Source organism: Anomaloglossus baeobatrachus, chromosome 3 (assembly GCF_048569485.1).
Source record: "Anomaloglossus baeobatrachus isolate aAnoBae1 chromosome 3, aAnoBae1.hap1, whole genome shotgun sequence".
Taxonomy (NCBI): domain Eukaryota; kingdom Metazoa; phylum Chordata; class Amphibia; order Anura; family Aromobatidae; genus Anomaloglossus; species Anomaloglossus baeobatrachus.
Window position 1 is genome coordinate 412,391,994 of NC_134355.1, and position 22,772 is coordinate 412,414,765.

A 22,772-nucleotide genomic window follows, 5' to 3' on the forward strand; every position below is an offset into this window, starting at 1 on the left:
CACGTTACTTGGGGTATGTGATAGGCAAGGGATTATCAAGCCCCAAGTGAACAAAATCGAAGCCATTCAAAACTGGCCTCGTCCCCTTACCACAAAACAGGTAAGAGCCTTTCTGGGCATAATGGGGTAGTACCGATGATTCATACTCAATTTTGCTGGGAGGTCGGCGCCCTTGACCGATCTCTTAAAAGGGAAGAAGACAGTCATGGTCCACTGGAATACACAAGCTGAGGAAGCCTTTCAGGCACAAAAGGTAATCCTATGTGATCAGCCTGTCCTTTCCAACCCTGACTTTCAAAAGGAGTTTATAGTACAGGCCGATGCCTCTGAGGTGGGTCTGGGTGCAGTTCTGTCCCAGGAGGTAGATGGAGAAGAGCATCCGGTCACCTATTTGAGTAGAAAACTCACACCGGCAGAGAAGAACTATAGCATAGTGGAAAAGGAGTGCCTGGCCATAAAATGGGCTCTGGAGTCCCTACACTGCTACCTGCTGGGGCGACACTTTCGCCTGGTGACAGACCACTCCCCTTTGGTCTGGATGAGGAATGCCAAGGAGAGAAATGCTAGAGTCACCAGGTGGTTTCTCTCCTTGCAGAACTTTCACTTTTCTGTGGAACACCGGGCAGGGAGGTTGCAGGGCAATGCGGATGCCCTGTCCAGAGGTCCCTGTATGTTGGCAAATGTTCAACCCCGGCCGTTTGACCAACTGAGGGGGGGGGGATATGTGTGGCTGTGACAGGGGTAATATTTGAAGGTCACTATGTATACACCAGAATGTGTCTGGAAACCCTCTGAGTTTGCTATAGCTATTACTGGGAAAGAGAGACGCACTCCTTCCCCAGTCCAGGTTTTGTAACATCCTCATGTCCAGCATTTGGTTTAAAATCTTGCAGGGCACATCAGGGTGTGTCTCAGTTGAGAGCCAGGCTTGTTGAAGCAAACACATGCTGTGTGAGCTGGCTCTGTGTGGAGTGAACACTGGCCAGGAGTGTGAGCCTGGGAGAACCTAAACAGATCTCTGCAGTTAACGGGATCCTAAGGTAACAATACTTTTAGGATTTGCTTATATGCATCGGCTGTGATCCGGAAGAGACTTTATTTGACTGTGGAAAACTGGATCTATTTATGCTGCAACAATAAATAGACTGTTGGTGTGAACACGCTGCTGCCTCACTGCCTCCCGTTTTTGCCCAAACAACGCTACAACCTCACAATATACATAATATATATATATATACTTTCTCTTTTATATGAGTAAGAAGGAAGATTCTGTTTTCTGATTAATGCTGGTCTCAGGAAAGCAAGTATGTCTTCACGAAGCAAGCATGTCTTCATCAATCTGAAGACTGATACAAAAGAACGGAATGCAAATGTTGATAAGAAAGACTGGCTATCTGCAGAAGTCCAAATTTATGGCCTGAGTTGGTACGTGCCAAAAGCTCTGCAAGATATGGAGTTGGAGACACAGGAGGGGCTGGAGGGGAAGTCCCAAAAAATGCATAAACATCACAGGTTTTCTGCATATGCTTTAATATAGCTAATAATTCTAATCACTACACACTCAGAAGTAGTTTGCAAAAAGTGTTCAAAGTTTATTTACAAATGTGGTACAGGGCAGTAGGTGGTGTTGGGAATTGAGCAACTAAAACAATGTTTCGATCCTGCATGGGTCGTTTTTGCGGGACAATCTGTACTTTTGAAAGAAACCAATAGTTTTACCATACATCGTAGTGGAAAACGAAAAAAAAAAATCCATATGTGGAGAGATGGTGAAAAAAGTAATTTCACAATGGTTTTGGGTATTTTTTTTATTCACCATGTTCACTATATGGTAAAACTGATGTGTCGGTGTGATGCTTCACGTTGGTACGAGTTCGTAGATACCAAATATGTATAGTTTTACTTTTTACATAAGTAAAAAATTCAGACGTTTCTCCAAAAAAAGAATTGTGCTTTTGGTGCCATTTTCCGAGACCCATAGCGCTCTCATTTTTTGGGATTTGGAGCTCAGTGATGTCCTATTTTTTTGTGTCTTGAGCCAACGTTTTTAATGATACCATTTTTGTGCAGATGCGCAGTTTTGATTGCCTGTTATTGCGTTTTAAAGAAATATTGTGGTGACCAAAAAACTTAATTTTGGTCTTTGGAATTTTTTTTATGCCACTCCGTGTACCGATCAGATTAATTGATTTTATATTTTGATAGATTAGGCATTTCTGAATGCGGGAATACCAAATACATGTATTTTTTTTTTTTTTTACTTTTATTTTCAATGGGCGAAAGGGGGGTGATTTGAACTGTCAGGTTTTTATATTTTTCATATTTTTTTAAATTGTTTATTTTTTACATTTTTAATTTATTTTACTAGTCCTCCTAGGGGACGTTATCACTGCACAGTCCGATCGCCTGTGCTTTTCTCCTGATCAGAGCAACATTGCTCAGATCAGCAGAAATGCCAAGTCAGTTATGCCGACATCAAGGTTCATCAGCTGACCCTGTGCTATCATGACAACACATTGGCGCCCAGTGATTGCATCACAGGGTCGCCATTGGCGGCGTGGAACGGCGCAATCCGCTCATGGTTCATGTTGTCGCTCAGGTATGCAGTAGAAGAGGCACTCCCGTGCCTATGTCAATTAGTGGTAATCAATGATGGGTACCTTAAATGATGTAATAAGAAAAAAGGTATCTTCTGAGTCCTGGTGAATATAACGCATCAGCATCTTGTAGTGACAGGGTTCTACTTGTTAGATAGCCTTGAGGATGGAGACAGTGACCCAAAACGGTCCCTCATCTTGTAGTGGCAGGTTTCTTATTATGTAGCCTTCAAGATCAAGGTAATAAATCTGACACTGCAGCATCTTGTAATAGCAGGGTTCTGTCAGTTGTATAACCTTGCAATTGGAGAAGGTTCACATAATGCACTAGCATCTTGGAATGGCAGTGTTTATTATAATTATTTAGCCTTTAAGATGAATATGGTTGATCTGGCGTCCCAGAGCCTTGTAGTGGCAGGGTACTGCATGAAAGATCTGCGCTCCCGCACCTGAATCCTGGTAGCTGTAGTGTCACACTACCACAGCAACACAGCTACCAGGATTCAGGCGTGAGAACGCAGATCTTTATACCTTTTTTCTTATTACATCATTCAAGGTACCCACCATTGATTACCACTAATGGATTTAGGCACGAGAGCGCCACTTGAACTGCATATCTGAGCGACAACGTCAACAAGACCCATGCAGGGTCGAAACGTTTTAGTCGCTCAATTCCCGACACTACCTACTGCCCTGTAACACATTTGTAAATAAACTTTGAACACTTTTTGCAAACTACTTCTGAGTGTGCGGTGATTAGAATTATTGACTACGTGGGATTCTCATCCCCTCTACCAGCACCTCTATCCTGACTGAGTGCACACCATACAGAATCTTTAGCTTAATATAGCCAATGGCATACTTAGGGAATTTTACTAAAAGATTAACTCATTACTGCTCTAAAAAAGGCTTGTAAGAAAAACTTGTACACCTTCAGTGACTATTAATCAGAGATTTCAGCACACATTCGCTGTTAAGAAGGAGATTTCTGAAACTATGGCATTTCTCCTTGATGTCATCTGCTGGTGTAGGTCCACTGTGTTTTATCAAGGTCAAAGTCAGCACAACTGTCTATCAGGAAATTTTAGAGCACTTCATGCTTCCCTCTGCCGACAAGTTTTTTGGAGATGGAAATTTATATCTCCAGCAGGACTTGGCACTTAGCCAAAAGTACCAATAACTGGTTTAATAACCACAGTATCACTGTGCTTAATTGGCCTGCAAACTCGCCTGACCTAAACCACATAGAGAATATATGGGGTATTGTCAAGAATAAGATGAGACACCAGACCCAACAATGCAGTCGAGCTGAAGGCTGCTATCAAAGCAACCTAGGCTTCCATAACACCTCAGCAGTGCCACATGCTGATCTCCTCCATACCACGCCACATTGATGCAGTAATTTATGCAAAAGGAGCCCGACCAAGTATTGAGTGCATTTACTGTACAGACTTTTCAGTAGGCAAACATAAAGCTCTATGGATAGCTGTAAGTATTGTTTTAAAAACCTAGTAGAATGTCTGTTTGCCTCTAGCACTCTTTTTAGGAGCACTAACTGTCATATTCTATCGCAGTAATGGCAATGTCTGTCTTCTGTGAATACAGATTTTACCTATGAAATGAGAATGACCGCTCAAAAAAGAAGCAGATTTCTTTGATAAGATATATTACAAAGGTACTTATTTTCATGTGTATTATTAAATTCTGAAATAATAACAACAGTTACTCTTTAAAGTACTCGTTAAGTTATTGCTGGCCCGTTGTCATCAGTCAGCAGGTAGATTCCTGGATGGGAGGTACGTGCTCCTGAGGTTGCTGAGGACTTGGACACTTAGTAATATTTATTTGCCAAATCTATTATTTAGGTGGATTCTAGGGCCCTGGATTTAGGAGCGACCATATAGTCTGGGTGTTCCATGCGTACTTCACGCCAGGCTTTAGATCTGCTGAGCTAAGACCCCAGGTGCAGCCCGAGAGGTGATTAAAGGGGAGCTCTAAGCTTCCCCATCATATCAAACCTGTGTGTGAACATTGGCCTGTACCTAGGACAAGGTCTTGTTTAATTTCTGCTGATGAAGTCTGTTTTCATAAATGGTTCTAGCTCTTTCCCTGATAATTAAAGACCAGTAAGCTGTAAGTGCTGTTCTGTGAAAACAAGTTCTCACCTATTCCCAGGATGGGTGATCAGTTATTAATTGGAGGGTGTCTGAACTCTGGGACCCCACCGATAGGCAGAATGAAGCACTCAGCTGCCCCATATGGAATGGTGGTTACATATGGAACATATATACTACTACGGTATTCTAGGCAATGTGGATAGAAGTGCACCGTGCTGCCTATGGTGTGGGTCCCCGACCAACAGGGGTGTACTGTCCGTAGTGGCAGACCATGCATTGCACTGGACTTTCCTGGTGTCATAATTTCATCAGCGTGTCCAATTGAATAATCAAGTGAATCAGGAAGCCAAAGTCTGTGTGATCCATCCCGTCCCTGTGTGTCTCAGACTCTGCAGGCAAGATGACATCACTATGTTGCACCTGTCGTGCAGAGGACCCGCACTATACTGATCTGCGCAGCAAGCTGGTGAAACAAGAGGAGGTAAAAAGTGTTTGGTTTTTGTTTTGTTATTTGTTTTTTTTTTTTCTAAATGTTAGTACTAGAGGGGAGGCATCATACTTTGGTGGGAAGGGGCAATGTTGGGGTATCATACTGTACATGGGGAGATATGCTGTGGGGTGGGGGGGCATTTCTGGTAGCATTCTCTATAATGGCATGAAAGGGCTATCGTGGGTGAGAATACTAAGGGGGGGCTTAGGAACTTCAATAAGGGCATTATTACTATGTACCTGCCACAGTATTTGTCCCTCTCGCTGTCTTTATATTTTGGGAGCTATGGCCCAGCTTACTTTGCTTAATATTGTATTGTGGGGTAGGTGCCAATTAGAACTTTTAGGGTGTGTGCTCACACTGCAGACACTTTCTGCACCCAAAAACGCACCTTGTGGCCCAAAAATCACGTGTTTTTAGTGCGTCTTTTGATGCATTTTTTTTTTTTGTTTTGTCATGTTTTGGTTTTTTTTTCTTTTGTGGGAATTCAATATCTTGAAGGGCTAAAAAAAAAAACGCAGGAAGAAACGAACCAACAATTGACATGCTGCTTCTTTTTTCTGCACCAAAAACTGAAAGGAAAAAAAGAAGCAGCTTGCGTACAGCATTTCTAATTTCTCATATGCTTTGCTGGGATAAGGATAGACTCGCAGGCTTTGGCAACAGACTGCACAATAAACTGCACCGTGCACATAGGGCCTCACTATGCGGCACCATGATTTTTATGTACGCCTCTGCCCACCAAGCAATAAGGTATCGCATTTAAAGTGAATAGGTAACAACTATGAATGCGCAAGTGCTACCATGCTTGGTACTAGTAACTATCAGTCGGACATTCACATGGGCGCGACTGAAGTAGAAAATTATAATGGATGTCAGGGGGACGTAAGCATTGTTCCTGGAAATCTTCCAGAAAAATGCTCGAGTCCTCCATTGACTTCCATTATACTTGGGTAATTGAGACACGCCCATCCGAGCATCCGATTGCTTGTTATGAGTACCCAAGTATAGTAGCACTTGCTCATCACTAGTAATAACTTATTTTCATCAGACAACACCTTGTAATGCTGTTTGCGCACAGTGCTTTTTTTTACGCAGTTTTTATTTTCTTTTTTTCAGTGCAGTTTTGTCACAAAACTGCAAGCAAATCCTATGCCAGCAAAGTCTGAGAAACATGAAGTGTATTGCACATGTCCAGTTTTTTTTCCTTCCATCTTTGGTGCAGAAAATAATCTGCAGCATGTCAATTCTTTCAGCGTTTTTGCCTGCGCTTTTCACCATTTCAATGAATAAAAAACAAATTTTTAAAAAACGCATACAAAACGTGTGGTGTCTTTCCTGCCTCCCCGGGCAAAATCTTCTCCTAGAGTAAAGAAATACTTAAGACTATTTCTTCCCTGATCAACCTCTCTCCTCTTCCAGGTCCAGAAGAGTCCTGCATCAGGTCCAGAGATCGCAATGCATTTTAATAAAAAGCGGTAAAAAAAAAAAATACTATCGCTGCAATTTTGAGTAGTTTCAGCCGAGGAAGAGTACTTAATTTGCAGTAACTTAAAGTATAGCATTCATGTATCCATAATATGAAGCAGTGGAGTAATGTGAGTTCGATGGGTACTGCTGCAAAATTTGGCCCCCCCCCTTATGTTAGTCAGATGTATGTATACATTTAGCATTCTAAATCCTATAAAGACATACGAGTTGCCCCCCCCATTATGTAGTAATGTCCCCCAAGCTGAGCTCCTTCCTAGTAAATTTGTCCCCGATCCTAGTTTATATGTTCTCCATTCTAACCCCATCCTGGTAAAAATGTCCCCCTTCTGGTATCTACTGTCCACTTCCTGGGGCCCTTCTGGTATATACAGTTACCCCTCCTGGTATCTGTCTCCCTCCTGGGGCCCTTCTGGTGTGTACTGTCCCCCTGCTGGGTACTTCCTGGTATAAACTGTCCCCATCCTGGTAAATATGTCTCAGTTCTGTGTAATGCAAAAAAGAACATTGTACTCACCATCCATGACACCCACATTGCGCAGCGTCCTCCTGTGGAGCCAGAGCACAGTGCCCCCAGCTTTCATTGGTGTTGATGCTATTGCAACGCATGATGTCATTGCCATACACCGCCCTCAGTCACTGGCAGCTTCTGTTTGGCTAGCAGAGTGTATTGCAAGTACAGGGAACCGATGCGTCTCTGCACCGCGATGAGAGCACGTACGTCACAGGAGACATTGGGGCTGGAGCACGTACATCACAGGAGACATTGGAGCTGGAGCATATATCACAGGAGACATTGGGCTGGCCTGGAGCATATGCAAATACAAAGGGCAACTAGAGGTACCCTAAACTCAAGATTAATAAAACTTAAGTTTTAAACCTAACAAATTATTAAAACAGATCAATCTAAAATCAGTAGCAGGTAGAGCAATCAAACATATACTAATTCACGTATCTGGCCGCGAACCGGACACTATGAGTAAGTGAACAACTGTCCTACAATAATTGTCAGAGCGATATTGCCCTACCCTGCCTAATAAAAGCTAACTAATAGCGTCCCCAACATATTTCACCATGCCTGGCTTCATCAGGGGGCTAAGGCTATAGTTATAGCAGATACATACACATACAGGCATACGTACACATATATATATAATATATATATATATATATATATATATATATTTAAAGAGAAACTCACAAAAACACATATAAATAGACATAAATCTAGATACAGTTATATACACTGACATACATACAGTAGATACACATCATACATGCACACACAGACACATTATATTTATATATATTTCTAGTATTGGGAAGCTGGCAACAGCCTCATTCACCTCCCCACTTGTCTCCATCCAGCTCCTCCTGGGCATGTGTCTGTCCCACGCTGATTGGTGGCAGTCACTAACAGACATGGCCGCACATAGAGCACACTAAAGGGCCATTTACACGCTGCAACATCGCTAATGATATATCGTCAGGGTCACGGTGTTTGTGACGCACATCCAGCGCCGTTAGCGACATCGCAGCGTGTGACAGGCAGGAGCGACCTTAAACGATCGCAAAAGAGACAAAAATCGTTGGTATATGAGAGGTCATTCAGTTACCAAAAATCGTTGTCTCGTACGTACCGAGGTTGTTCCTCGATCCTGCGGCAGCACACATCACTATGTGTGACACTGCGGGAGCGACGATCATCTCTTTACCTCCATCCACCAGCAATGAGGAAGGAAGGAGGTGGGCGGGATGTTACGTCCCGCTCATCTCCGCCCCTCCTCTGCTATTGGACGGCTTCCGTGTGACGTCACTGTGACGCCGCACGAACCACCCCCTTAGAAAGGAGGCAGTTTGCCGGCCAGAGCGACGTCGCAGGGAAGGTAAGTCCGTGTGACGGGTGTAAGCGATGTGTGCTACGGGCAGCGATTTGCCCGTGACGCACAACCGACGGGGGCCGGTACGCTCGCTAACGATATCGGTACTGATATCGCAGTGTGTAAAGTACCCTTAACACTGCTGTATATATATCACAAGAGAGGCTAGGGACATAGAGATTACTGGGGGGGCATACTTATTACTGAGGAAAGGGTATACAGCAATGGGGGGGGGCATGCAGCTCTAGAGGGGGGCAGTGGCTCTGAGGTGGGGGGACAAAAAGCTCTGAGGTGGCGGTGACATGCAGCTCTGGGGTATACAGATCTGGGGTGGGGGACATACAGCGAGGGGGGTATACAGCACTGGGGTGGGGGACATACAGCTCTGAGGGGATATACAGCATTGGGGTGGAGGGGACATACAACTCAGAGGGTATAGTAGTATGCAGCCCCCATATTCCCCCATTTGGTGTTATGAAGCCCCCATAGTCCGCCATATAGTATTTATGTAGCCCCCATATTGCACTTTGCAGTTCCTATATGGCATTATGCAGCCCCCATATAACATTAAGCAGCTCCCATATAGCACAATGCAGACCCATATAGCATTAGGCACCCTCATGTAGTATACAGCCCCCATATAGCACAATGCAGACCCATATAGCATTAGGCACCCTCATGTAGTATACAGCCCGCATATAGCACAATGCAGACCCATATAGCATTAGGCACCCTCATGTATTATGCAGCCAGCATATAGCACAATGCAGATCCAGATAGCATTAGGCACATTTATGTAGTATACAGCCCGTATATCGCACAATGCAAACCCATAAAGCATTAGGTACCCTCATGCAGTATACAAACCACATATAGCACAATGCAGACCCAGATAGCATTAGGCACCCTCATGTGGTATACAGCCCGCATATAGCACAATGCAGACACAGATAGCATTAGGCACCCTCATGTAGTACACAGCCCCTATATAGCACAGTGCAAACCCAAATAGCATAAGGCAGCCTCATGTAGTACACAGCCCCAATATAGCACAGTGCAGAGCCAGATAGTATTATGCATTCTCATGTATTATACAGCCTCTATATAGCACAGTGCAGAGCCAGATAGCATTAGGCATCCTCACGTAGTGCACAGCCCCAATATAGCACAGTGCAGAGCGAGATAGGATTAGGCATCCTCACTTAGTACACAGCCCCTATATAGCACAGTGCAGATCCAGATAGCATTAGGTATCCTCACGTAGTACACAGCCCCTCTATAGCACAGTGCAGAGCCAGATAGTATTAGGCATCCTCACGTAGTACACAGCCCATATATAGCACAGTGCAGACAGCAATAGGCACCCTCATGTAGTATACAGCCGCCATATCATTTAATGCACCCCCATGGTCATCTGGCCACAGTGATGAAATACATACTGACTTTTCCTCGTTCCCCCGCTGCTCCGGTCTCCTTGGCGTATCTACTGCTGTCGCTTTGACCTCTCAGCAGCTGCGCAGTGATGACGTCACCGCGCTCCGCTGCTGAGCTGTCAGAGCGCCGACAGTCACAGCGGGGAGAATGATAAGAGAGGCAGCGCGTCGCTCCATCTCATCATTGCTCTCAATTGTATCGGCAACTGCAATGCCGATACAATTGAAAGCACGATCCTCGGCGGGGGGGGGGAGGCCGGTGACAGCGCAAGCACCTGGCCCCCCTGACTAGCGATACTCCACTTCTACCACTGCGAGGGAGCCCCCCCAGCAGCCCAGGGCCCTGGCATTTGATCGGATTTGTCAGGTGCTGACGCCGGCCCTGCTTCTAGGCCTGAAACTAGAATGGGCATTCTCTATATGTAGAGGAAAGCAGGTTTGACCATCAGCATAGAGGGGGTTCTTTACTGCAGGGGTCCCTACTAGAGATGAGCAAACCCGAGGTTCGGTGTTCGTACCGAACACAGACTTTACAATAAAACAGAGTTTAGGTGCTTTACGTATGCAAACCACTCGCACGAGCATTGCTGTGCTCAGACTTGGTGCTCAGCCCACTACGAGCCACTTGCAGTGTTTAAGCAGTTTGCACTGGGGGTTACATTAGCATAATTAGATGTAGTTTGCACCGCCCAAAAAAAACTAGAAAAACCCCACCTACCCCCAGAAGTGATCTGTTTATGGCTGGCTGCATGTGTGCAGAGACAAACTGCCCAATTAGTGACTTCCATTGGGGTTCAGATGAAGTTCGTGTTCCAAATCAAACTTTCTCTAAAGTCCGGCTGAACCCACTGAACCAAACTTCCACTAGCTGTCCCTGTTCCCAAAGAAACATCTAATGGTGATGATTTTTGGGCCGCCTTCCTAACCCTAGCTCCTATATAACCCTAGTCTATACCCAATCTCCCCCCACCCCGATGAGGGCCAGGACAGGAGTTGTTTTATCACACACAAATACAGACTTGAAAAAAACAAAACTCAAATTAACTGCACACTTACAGAGGTAAGGCAATAGGTGCTCAGGAGGAAATAAGCAGACAAAGTTATTTCTACAACACACCAAATAACGCACAGGAGATCACCAGAACAGGTTCACCACAGCACAAGAACTGGTGTTGCAAAATGAAGCTATAATCGGCAAGGAGGAACAGACTCCACCATTTTTTTAAAGGGTAGAGGCGGCTGTGATAGGTCTCTGGTAACCTGTGACCCTAGCAAGAATGCACATGCAAGCAAAAATTAACTCCTGCTCGACTGATCACTAATAAGCACACAACTGGTTGATGCGCAAGTCTGACTGTGCAACTCAAAAGCACCTGGTGGCGTGTCCTACTCTGCACTGTGAAAATGGTCAAAAGTCGCCATGACACTCAGTGAGTTTAGAGCTGAACACAGTGTGACATTCCTCATTTGTAATGCTTTGCAAGGTCTTCACTGCAGGTGATGTCAGTTGTCACTTGTTTGTAGGTCTTTCTGCCTAAGTTTTGTCTTAAGCATGGGGTTGAGATCTGATGATTGACTGGACCATTGCAGAATATTTCACTTCTTTGCCTTATAAAGCTCCTGGGTTTCATTTTGTGTATTGTCCATCTGTACTGTGAAGCACCATCTAAGCATTTGGTTGAATCTGAGCAGAAAGTATAGCCCTGTACACTTCAGAATTCATCTGGCTGCTTCTGTCTTCAGTCATGTCATCAATTAATGCTATGACCCAGTGGCATTAGAAGCCATGCATGCCCATGCCATAAGACTGCCTCCATCATGTTTTACAGAGGATATGCTGTGCTTTGGATCATGAGCGGTTCCAAGCCCTCTCCATAGTTTTTTCTTCCCATCATTATAGTACAGTTTGATCTTAGTTCATTAATCCAAAGACTGCTTTTCCAGAACTGGGATGTCTTCTTTAGATATTTTTTTGGGCAAACTCTAATCTGGCCTTTCTATTTTTAAGGCTGATTAATTGTTTACACTTTGTGGTGAACCCTATGTATTTGCTCTTATATCTTCTCTGTATGATAGATTTAGATACTGAAACACTTTCCTAAAGAGCATTCTTCACTTTGCTGGATGTTGTGAAGAAGTTCTTTACCATGGAAAAGATTCTGCAATCATTCACCACTATTGTCTTCTGTGGACGTCCAGGCCTTTTTGAGTTCCCAAGCTCACCAATGTACTTTTTTTTTTTTTTTCTTTATTTCTTGCAAAATGTACAAAACTGTTTGACTGCTCTTAATCTTTCTGTTAATTCTCTGATGAATTTCTTCTTTATTTTTAAATTAATTGGACACTAGCGCTCAAGAGACAAAAATGGTTTAATAGGTGTTACTAGGGCTGAGCGGATCCGAACTGTAAAAGTCCGGATCCGCACGGTTTCAAAGATTTCCAGGTGCCGGACCCAGATCCGGGATTCTGGGTGAACGATCCAGATCCGGCACTGCGTAAAATAATTTAAAATGAAAGAAAAACGGAAATAAAACAGAGTTTCATACTTACCGAGACTCTGTGTCATGGCGGCACACTGCTTCCAGGTCGTGCATTCACTTCATGTACTGTGCATCGTATACACAGCTTTCCATGTTTTCCCCACCCACCGACCATCATCTCGTCTGTGATTGGTTGCAGCCTGTGACAGTATCTGCCTGCCGCGCAGTCATTGCGGCTCAGTCATTGTCTGTATAGCCAGCAGTCGTGCTCTATGGCCGCTGGCTGTGTTATGTAGCATAGCTGAGATAGCGTGGGACCTCGTGTGGATTACGCTAGACCTGCAGGGTGTTGGTGGTTAATAAAGAGGTGAAGGAGGGTGTGTGTTTTGTATTTTATTCTAAATAAAAAAAAAATCTGTGTCTGTGTTTATTTACTTTCATTTACAGGTTAGTGTGATGCAGGTATCTCATAGACGCCTGTGCTATCACTAACCTAGGGTTTAGTAGCAGCTGTGCGCTGCTATTAACCCCTTATTACCCCGATTTCCACCACACTAGGGCAATCGAGAAGAGCCGGTAAAGTACCGGGATTGTCACTTCTAATAGATGCGGCAATACTGGGCAGCTGCAGGCTGGGAATACCAGCCCCCAGCCGACTTTATCTTGGCTGGCGAAGAAAATTAGAGGGGACCGCACATTGTTTTTTTTTGTTTTTTTTTTAAATTTATTTAAATAATAATAGAAAAAAAAATCTGCATCACCGCCACAGCCATGCACACTTCTGATAGGATTGTGCATGTGTTTCTAGGTACATGCACACTCATGTTCAGAAAGTGGCAGGCCATGCCGGGTGCTGTCATGCCAGACTCTTATGAGTATGACATCGCATCACCGGCACAGCCATGCATACTTCTGATAGGAACATGCATGTGTTTCTGAAACACATGCACGTTCACCATACTGATCCGCAGACACTAGCAGTGCTTTCACCGGCCGTCCTGCCGCCTGTTATTGGTTGCAGTCAACTGACACGTTAGCACTCAAGGTGGGGGCACGTCTAACTGCAATCAATTACATGCACCGGTGGGCAGGCAAAACAATGAATATTGAATTGTCGGCTCTGGAAGGGAAAAGCGTTACTCGGAAGGAGTTTGCTGCTATAACACAGCCGTGGGTGAATACACCGCGCGTGCTCCTACCCCCCTATCCCCTCCACAAACATTTTTAATCTCCGGATTCTGGTCCCCATAGACTTTTATATAATCACCAGAATCCGGAGCGGATCCGTATTTTTTTTTTTTCTTTTTTCAATCCGGCAGTGATCCGCTGGTCCTAAATTTTGGTGAATTCCATCAACTCTAGGTATTACACAACATTGAAGTTTTGATGTACTATTGAGAGGAAACAGCATCCTGCTAGCTGTCAGATAGGGAGTCCTTTAAACCAACAGTTTGAGGGTAGGGCTGCTAGTGGGAAGCTGCTGGTGGTAGACAGGGTCCGCATCTGCCCTGTCAGAATGTAGGAAATACTGACAATAGGTAGATACAAACTACAGCGCTACCTGATGGGGAAAGGGATAGACCTTAATACATTATAAAGCAGCAGATTTAGATAGTAAAAATTAAATAGATTTTATTTATCATATAGAATAAATGTTCTTAAAAGGTCAAGAGGCAATGTCAAGATCCAGGTATCCAGGGGCAGATATCGGTGAAGAGTCATGCGACTGGATCTATATAGAGCGTAAAAATAGAAAGGAAAGGGAAAATGAGTTTGAATGTTTCTGTATATTAGTAGTGATGGGAAGGGGTAGCTAATAAACTAAAATACCTGAGTCATGCAGATAGGAGAGGATGTCATCTCGAGGGGGGATGGTGGAGAAGGGGATAGCTCTCCACACCTGTACACGGTACAAAGGCCCCTATAATAATAAAGTACAAACTAATTAGTTGGTAACCCCCAATGAAGAGTAGATTAGACTGGTAAACTAAGCGGAAAGGATACCTGTAAGTGTCTTGTATGGATTTGAGGGCGATGCTGGAGAAGGAGATGGCTCTACACACCAGTGAACGGTAAAAGGGCGCCTATAATAAAGTATAAACTAGTTAGTTGGTAACATCAAGGAAGTGTGGTTTAGAATGGCAAACTAGACAAAAAACATACCAGTAAATGTCTTGGATAAGCTACAGTGTGGCTCCTAATAGATGTTTGATAACAATTAGAGGGTACCCAAAAAATGAAAAAAGTCAGCAGAGCCAGCTGTATTAGAACCTAATTTTTTACACCAAATGTCTCGTATAGAGACAAGATGTATTTTCCTGTTGGATACCCTTGCCCCTAGGGACCTCAACTTGGATTTTGAAATTTTTGCTTTCCAGTAACTTTGCACTACCTTGTCCACAAAATTTCGCCACTCCTTCTTACCCGTCATTTTTATTTTTTATTTTTCATTTTCATTTCCATTTTTGTACCTCTTGACCTTTTTAAGAACATTTATTCTATATGATAAATAAAATCTATTATAATTGTTACTATCTAATTCTGCTGCTGACTCCTTTTTTCAACATTTATGACATATTAAAGGGAACCTGTCAGGTCAATAAAGCATTATAACCTATAAGCAGGAGCATATGTGAGCTAGTAACCCCTTCCTACCCATCCCTGTGTTGTAATAATGTGTAATATGAAAGTAATAAAATAATGTTTTATTACTTACATATTCCCTATGTAAATGAGAGAGAGGGGAGCCAGCACTATCTGAAAATGGCATCCATCATATAAAAAGTGCAAATTCACAGATTTATTCCAACTGTACTATAATATAAATTAAGATTTTTAGCAAATAATTGATCAATTCTTTGAGCCACCCCTGCCAACGTCACGGCAAATCTCAATAGGGGGGTCCTACACTATATTATGTATTTCATGTGCCATGCGGCCTCCTAGATAAAGTTAAAAGCAGAACTATAATGTAGCACACATACGTGTAACCTGTATATAACTGCTTCTATGTTGCAAAAGAGGCAATTGTGGATAGAGGCCAGCCCAGGGCCTACTATGTGGAACAAGCTCTACACATACCAGGACTATATCAGAACTGACCCTCCCAGTGTCAGACAGCAACCATTGATTAAGGCGGACCAGATCCAAGTATGGTGCTTAATTAGCATTGCCTGTGGAAAGGGGTGAGGCAACTGAATGTGAACAGCTACCAACAGGAGGAATACATTGCAAACCAAGATCAGGCGTGCATAGCATGGTGGTGACCAGCCACCAGACATTTGTAGCATAACTACAACCAAACAGAGAGAGAGGGGAGCCAGCACTATCTAAAAATGTCATGCATCATATAAAAAGTGCAAATTCACACATTTATTCCAACTGTGCTATAATATAAATTGAGATTTTTAGCAAATAATTGATCAATTCTTTGAGCCACCCCTGCCGTCACGGCAAATCTCAATAGGGGGGTCCTACACTATATTATGTATTTCATGTGCCATGCGGCCTCCTAGATAAAGTTAAAAGCAAAACTATAATGGAGCACACATACCTGTAACCTGTATATAACCGCTTCTATGTTGCAAAAGAGGCAACTGTGGATAGAGGCCACAATTTATTTATTTTTTTCCTATGTAAATGAGCAGGTCTCTAGACCCATGGGAGTCGCATCGCCCTGTGGGCGTTTGCATGCTTTCCATCATATCACGCCCCTGTGGGCGTGATACCATGGATTTACTTTAGTGATGTTACATCTACTCCTTCAGAATCCCGCACGGGCGCGCTTAACATTCTTGCTGCCTTCTCATCCTGGTGTTTGCTTGTCGGCTTCAGACGCGCTGAATGTAGCTCGTGACCACCTATCAGAGCTGAAGGTGGCTCTCGAGGTAAGAAATGTTGGGGACCATGGCTGTACTTTATAAGTATTGAGACTGTTGAACTATGCCACACAATATAGGGATAGTTGATTCATTGTACATGTTCTAGAGAAGTCTGGATAACTTTTTTTAAAAAAAATTATTGCTACACCAGATTTTGGAGATGAGGTGTTGATTCCTGGTTTTAGTTCAACTGTTATATTTGGAGTCAGGAAGGAATCTCCATTAATATTCAGCATCAACGGTTTTTGCATTACACTGAATTAACACGGTACCATTTAAAGTTGGGCTTGATAGACCTTTGTCTTTTTTTTAACCTTATCAACTATGTAATTATTTGGTACTGCAGCTCCCAGCATTACAAAATACAGACTATGTTGATAAATGACATTAGTAAAGAAGGTGAAATTATGCAGGTTCCACTGAGCAAAGGAAGGTACAGATTTAAAGCAGATATGCAATTACTAATTAGGGAAGGCAATTAGTACTATACGAACATATTTTTATTAGTTATTTTTGGTTGAAATCATAGAAGGGGTATATTTACAGGGATAATTACAGGTCATCAGCAAGTGTCAGGCTATGGTAAATTGTAATATTAACCTTGAGTAAATAAGAGCTGTACTGATAAAGCATATTGTTCCTATTATGGTATTTATTGTATACATGTGCATTTCATTTACTCTAAATGAGAAGTGCATACTGAAAATTAGACCCAAATCAAGAAAACCGCTAAAAATACGAGTATAAAGTTTGACATGAACCATGTTGAAGATTAGTCGTACATTTTTAACTTTTTCATTTTAGATACTAAACTGAAGAAAAACCTCTTGTTTAGGCTATTTTTTTTTTAACCATTTGGTAACATCAGCCATACATACAGTAGCGACCAAAAGTTTAGTATTTTTTTTTTTTAAATTTGTGATTACTTCTGTCTGGTTGTTGTGATGCCATTTTCCTGGTGATGAACTGAAAGTGCATAACGTCATCATGCGAGACCTTAATTTTAACCAAAATCTTTATGTAAGTAAAGAAGATTGACTGCCAAAGGTTTTGCATATACTATTTATTGATCACAAAATGGAGAGAAATTCATTGTTTACAATGCCATAGCTTAGTATGTTTATATTACTGCACAACACGAACGGTGCATTGAAGCCTCTAGGGTATTCAAGACATCTTGAGGGTTCTTGCTTGATTCCATTTCCAAATCTGCAAACATTTCATCTTTATTGCTATGGGTATGGGCCCCAACTTGTTGCCGTATCTCCTCTCAAAGCTGCTCTAAAGGGTTTAAATCAGGTGCTTGGCTTGGCCATTGCAACAGGTGAACATTTTTCTTTGCTAACCAGTTTTTCACTAAATTGAATGGGTGCTTAGGATCATTGTCTTCCTGGAATTTTAAGGCACTGCCTACTTTGGTTTTACCTTGTGGCAGCATTACATTCTGCAGTGTATCCTTGTACATTGTAGAAATCATATTTCCATCAATTCTATGCAGAGGGCCAATGGCAGATGCAGAAATGCAGCCCCACGCCATGACATTGCCACCACCATGTTTCACTGTAGGTGTTTAGTACCTTACATCATTACATTTTCCAATTGGTGTATATATAAGGCTTGCCATCACCAAACAGATTGAACTTAGATTTATCCGACCACTACACCTTAGTAGTGATGGGTGAACCCGAACTGGGAAGTTCGGGGTGTGTACCGAACACATAGTGTTCATGCACACGATCCTGAACACGAGCTGTCGGGGAAGTTTGTGTTACAGTTCGGGTACAATTCAGGTCCAGGGGCTGTAAAAAAAAAAAAAAAAAAAAAAAGCACACTATTAAAAAACATTATGACATACTTACAGGTCCCCCGATACGTCCTGCAGACTCTATCTCCCGGACGCTTCTGCTTCCACGTCCGATCATTGCTGTGTCCTCCGGTAACCCCTACTGACTAAAGGACCTTCCATGACGTCATAGCCATGTGACCAGTCTGGTGGGAATGTTGTACAGACGTTGGCTTACAGACTGGTCACATGGCTATGACGTCATTGAAGGTCTTGTTAACTTTCGGGGGTATTCACTGCACTGCTCGTCGTCACTCGGCAGTCTTCAGCTGTTTTCGACCATGTTCGTGGTGACCTTAGGGGTCATCTGAGTCCATGGCTCATGGACTCAATTGATCTATGACTATCAGTGTGCGAGTCTTGCATCGAATCACCCGGTACGGCCTGACAGTATCTCCAGACAGCTGAGGCGCTCGTGTCCGGAGAGTGTCAGTCCGTGCCGGTTGAAGCCGATGTGAGACTGCACGAGTCATATGCAAGTGGAACTCCGTCCTAAGTGTCAGCCTGCTTCTCACTCTGTATAGATGCTGTCTGTACAGAGTGATGCAGCAGAGCTAACAATGCTCTATCTGCTTTTCACTCTGTATAGATGCTGTCTGTTCAGAGTGATAAAGCAGAGCTGACAATGCTCTACCTGTGGACTAGGTCGGATTAAGGATTTTTTTTATAATAAAGGTGGAGTCTCTAAATTTGTTTTTGTTTTATTTCTAATAAAAAAAAATTGTGTTCTGTTTTTTTTTACTGTTTACTAGAAATTCATAGTGGTCATGTCTAAGTTGGCATGAGACCATAAATTTCGGGCTTAGTACCAGCTGAGAATACAAAGCTGGTATTAACCCGTTTATTATCCAGCGTGCCACCGCCATCAGGGATGCTGGACGAACTGGATAAAGCGCCTGGAAATGGCACTAAGAAACAATGCGCCATTTCCAGTGGCAGATGTGGGCTGCGGTTTTTAGCGTAAGGGGCCCAGGATGCTTGGGCCTTACCACGCTGAGAATCCCAGCCTCCAGCTGCCTCTGTAAAAAAGATAATAGCGCATATGAGGAGCACCCGTGGAGTGATGTCTTTATATTTGTTTTATAGAATTGCTCACCTGATTAGGTTGTGCGCCCTCGCACAACCTCGGTGGTGGATGTATAATTCCTCTAGGGGATGAGGGACTGTTTCAGCTGGCGTTATCCAATGTTTTGCTGGGTGGACCCGGGTGGATTAACGTTGGTGGTTCCTGGTTCACCGACTCCTTGATTCCTGGAATTCCGTGTGGACCTGCGTCCTCCCGCTGGTTTGTTCAAAGAGAACTGATGGATCTATTACTCGCAGCAGCTCTAGCCGGCTTCCCTTGCGGGAGTATGCATAAGTTGAAAAGAAGACCGGTCTTTTGAGCGGTAGTAATAGGTCTTTAGCCTTTAATCTTTGTAGAATATTCAGCTTTATTGTTATCAACATAAAGCTCTTGTTTTCACAACGCGTTTCAGCAAGATCCACTTGCTTTCCTCAGGTGTAAAAAACTCTGTTCGGACGCAAGTTCGTGTTATCTCAGAACCTGAACTAAAACTTTACAAAACATTCGGGCGAGGCTCCCAAACGCGAACATCGGGGGGGTTCGCCCATCACTTCACCTTAGACCAATCAGTCTCTTTGCCAAGGAACACAGCCAATGCAAACTCAAATCGGAGCTACCGGTTCTTTCCAGAGATGAAAGGCTTTTTGACTGGAACTCGTGCATTCAAACCTACTACTGTTAGGCATCGCTCCACATTTTGGCGACTCACTTTGACCCCATATTTTCCATTAATTCTGTGAGAAATCTGTACAGAACTTTTATGGACCTAAGATACAGACTTTTTCTTAATAATGTGATCAACTTTGGAGGAAGCTTTCTGTGGTTGTCCAGTAGCAAAATTAGCTACTGAAACAAAAATCGCCAAGGATATTAAAATAAATCCCAAAATCTTTTAGAAATACATTAATGCCAAAAGGAAAACAAAGGATAGTATTGGCCCCTTAAAATATAATAACAAGTTAGTTATAGAAGACAAACAAAAGACTGAGATATTAAATAGGCATTTCTCATCTGTGTTCACCAAGGAACTGACTGTACCAGAAATCATTCAACAAGTGAAAAATCAAAGTTCACCACCCGATATAATTAATTTAACACAAGTACGTCTACATCTGAGTAAATTAAACATTGACAAATCCCCAGGGCCAGATGGCATTCATCCATGAATATTGAGGGAATTGAGCTCCGTAATAAACAGACCGCTGTATCTCATCTTTTTAGACTCGCTTGTAACAGGGTTGGTGCCTCAGGATTGGAGGATTGCTGATGTGGTACCGATATTTAAGAAAGGTAAGAGGGTAGATCCAGGCAACTACCGTCCAGTAAGCCTGACATCAGTAGTATACAAAGTTTTTGAGGGCATTTTAAGGGATAACATGCAAAAATATATTGCAGAAAATAATATAATAACTGACATACAGCATGGATTCATGAAAGATAAGTTGTGTCTAACCAACCTGTTGGGGTTCTATGAGGGGTAAGTGCAAACCTGGATATTGGTAATGCAGCTGATGTGATTTATTTGGACTTTGCAAAGGCATTTGATACTGTACCACATAATAGCCTTATACTAAAGCTCCAGAAGCAAGGACTAGGGGAAACTATATGCAACTTTGCAAGGAATTGGCTAAAAGATAGGAAACAAAGAGTATTCATAAATGGTACATTCTCTAAATGGGCTATAGTCAGCAGTGGGGTGCTGCAGGGATCTGTGCTAGGACCGATTCTTTTTAATCTCTTTACTATAAAACCCATCCACAAGGTCATTAATAAAGTGTCAGTCTTTGCTGATAACACCAAACTATGTAGGATATTAAAAACTGACCTTGATAGCACCATATTACAAAAAGATCTAGATAAGATGTCAGAATGGACAGATACTTGGCAAATGAGATTTAATGTTGATAAATGTAAAGTAATGCACCTAGGATGGAGTAATCCTATAACTGCATATACATTAAATGGAAGTAATCTCAGGACTACAGAACAGGAGAAGGACTTGGGTATTCTCATTGCAAATAAGCTGAGCAACAGTACTCAATGTCAAGCAGCAGCTGCTAAAGCAAACAAGATTTTAGGGTGTATAAAAAGAGCGATTAGATCTCAATGTATTGTTACCCCTCTATAAATCACTTGTAAGTAGTGATGAGCCACCCCCCTAGTGTTTGAGTTCGGTTTGGTTCGTCGAACGGCGGATGTGTTCATCAAACGTTTGACAAACACCTTCTAACCCCATTGAAAACAATGGCAGGCAAAAACATACAAACACATAGAAAACACCTAAGTTGTCCAAAAGGTGATAAACAACTCAGAAGACACCACAAACACATGGAAAAGTGACAAGTACATATAATCATGCGAAAAGAAAAGAGCTGGACGAGTAAAAGGAGGAGGAGACACAGATGTAGTAGTATCTGCAAATGAACATTGATGCCATGACTGTGGAACTGGAGCCTTGCTCATTTTGGGCTTCCGATCTGGAAAAATGGCCTGAGCTCGCCACTTACGCCTTGGGGATCTTGTCGTATCCCGCAGCCAGCGTTGTCTCAGAACGTGTCTTCAGTGCTGCTGAGTGTGTGCTGACAGATAAGCGCACGCATCTGTCCAGTGACAATGTGGACAGACTAACGTTCATCAAGATGAACAAATCATGGATCCGCAAGGACTTTTCTATCCCTGTGTCATCCTGGGGAGAGTAAAGGCTTGTGTATTTTTGATTGTGCTTCATGCAAATCAACATTTTAAGTTTGCAACTGTGGGACTATTGATGTCACTTAAGTAGTGTCTGTGGCCAAATTTTTGGAAAACATGGAGATTCTTGTTGGAGTCCTCTTGCTGTGTTTTACATGATTTTAGAAGGGCATGACATGCCTAAGAGGTTGACTTTCAGCATCTACAAGCTGTTGGCTACAGAAATGCTGCCTTTCCACCCGGTGGACACAGAGGATTTTTGAGACCTTATGTCCATCGCAGTGCCCCAAGAGCAGATGCACAGTTGCCACTACTTCTCCAAGAAAGGTGTGCCTGTGCTACACCAGCATGTCGCACACAACATACCGCTTCCTTGAGAAACTCTGTGTGTGACAGAGTGCATTTCCCCACAGATACTTGGAACAGTAAGCATGGACAGGGGTGTTACATGTCGCTGACTGGTCACAGAAATCCATGTGTTTCTTATATGCACTGATCTGCATGAGACTTTGACTCCAGAGCTTATTTTAACCTCTTCATGACCGTGGATGTAACGGCATGTCTGTGATATGATGGTTGCCATGGTAGCACAGGGTCATGTGATGACTCCTGTAGCTTTCATGATTCACTTCCTGTAACAGCCAGCAGAGCAGCTGCTGTTACTAGAGATGAGCATTTCTGGTGAACTGAGCTCTGTAGTTGTGATCAACAGAAATGAATGAGTGATCAGACTGCTGATCCTTATAGCCCCATAGGGGAACTAGTGAAATTAACCCCTTAATGACCGCGGGCCATAACGGTCCATC